Here is a 1,759-nt window from a genome sequence, read left to right as displayed (position 1 = left end):
GGAACTAAAAGAGTGGGACAAGTAGGAGGACAGAGCCAAAAAGCCAGCTATATAAAAGCTTTGGTTACCAAGGCAACTAGTTCAGCATTTTCTTCTCTTTCCTCTAAGGTAACGTGGAGTGTAGTTGCCAAGCAGAGGTGGTGCCTATTGGCTGAAGTGGGCCTGGTAGGAGGCAGAGCAAGAGGAGGTTCTATAGAAAAGAGTGTAGAAACATACAAGTATCAGCATAAGCAAGTGTATAAACCTATACCTGTGCAGTCCTCGACATTCAGTTGTTCTGAAGAGGAAATCTCTGCATTTTCTATTTTTGGTCTGATAAATAAGCTCTTCCAGGGTAAGGACTATTTATTCTGTTCTTGTCCTTCTATTCTAGAACATATGACACCATTATCAAGCCCTCATTCTCTACCCCTTATTTTAAGGGGGTATGATTGAGGCATAGTTTGGATACAGTAAAATACAAAATTTGAAGGCTATAGTTGTTGAATTTCTATGTCTCTATATACCTGTCTAACCACCACCTGGATCAAGATAGAGAACATTTCTATTCCTCCATAAAGTTCACCCGTTCCTATCAATACCTACCCCTCTTAAACCAGAGGGAGCCGCTGTTCTGACTTCTAACCCTATGCGGTAGTTCTTCCTGTCCTTCAACTTTATACATATCACTTTTATCCTCTGTATGCTCAGCCCAGTAATATGAATGCTGTATGTGGGCTTGGTTGAATCATAGAAAAAACTAATAGCTTAATCAAAAGAGCTATGGAAACACGGTGATGTTACTAAGGGACTGTGATTTTTACCAGTTAGACATCTTGTAATCTAGAGAAAGTGGCTTTCTTTTTTTTTTGGCTGCGCTGCATGACTTGTAGGATTTTAGTTCCCAACCAGGGATTGAACCCAGGCCACGGCAGTGAAAGCACCGAGTCCTAACCACTGGACAGCCAGGGAATTCCAGGATGCCAAGGCAGGACAAGAGGAAAAAACACCAGGGGAAAAGAACAAAGATCATAAAGTGAGAATGCACGTATGAAAGATTAGGTATTCTGAAGATAAGCACTTCAAGTGAGTGGAGGAAATTAGCAACAGCAAGGCGCCTTAATGAGATAAACGACTGTCTGCTTTTCGTACACATTTGTAAGCCTTGCGAGAGCAAGCCTCAAAAGATTGGGTAAAGACTCAGAATTGTTTCTCTCCACGGAAATCTTTAGTAAAAGGTGAAAGAGTTATACGAACTGAAGAGAAACCAGAGTATGCAAGTGGCTTTCTGAATCTCAGTTTCCACATCTGTAAAGTGAGGGCCATAATTCTTTTTTATGTGCCTCAAAGGTAAATTCTGCATGAATCAAATACTTAAGGCAGACTATTTGGCATTTGGGGTTACGGTATCTTTTGGAGAGCATTAATTTAGATGTTACATAAAAGCATATATGAACTGTAAGATGCATTACAAAATATGATATTAAAGTACTAAGGTGTCCAGTGATTGTAATCCTGGATATTTCTATCTGTGGACGCCTCTATGGAACTTGGGTTTCTCCTCAGTCATTCCAGTGGTGTATGTCTGAGTGCAATGTGGTTATTACATGAAGTCTTCACTCTTCTGGAACCTTCTGTTACATGCCTCTGGTCTTTACAAAGTGATCATTAACTTCCAGGTGGCCTCCCATTCTGACTCCGGCAATGGGCCAATTTCTTGATTCTATCTCACAATGTAACTTCCAAAGTAAATGTCTATTAAGCCTTTGTGTAAACATTC

General features: G+C 40.4%; 1 non-coding gene across 1 annotated transcript; it reads right to left on the bottom strand.

Moving 5' to 3' along the window:
* Positions 1 to 1,141: 1,141 nt before the first annotated feature.
* Positions 1,142 to 1,255, bottom strand: LOC115804084 (U5 spliceosomal RNA). Its single transcript, XR_004024919.2, has one exon. It is a non-coding gene; the product is annotated as a U5 spliceosomal RNA (small nuclear RNA).
* Between the last annotated feature and the right edge of the window lie 504 nt (positions 1,256 to 1,759).

Source organism: Delphinapterus leucas, chromosome 15, assembly GCF_059928025.1.
Source record: "Delphinapterus leucas isolate spDelLeu-1000000601 "Yukka" chromosome 15, BTC_Dleu_Yukka2, whole genome shotgun sequence".
NCBI classification, from domain to species: domain Eukaryota; kingdom Metazoa; phylum Chordata; class Mammalia; order Artiodactyla; family Monodontidae; genus Delphinapterus; species Delphinapterus leucas.
Note: the sequence above shows the minus strand (reverse complement) of the source record. Positions and strands in the feature narration are given on the sequence as shown.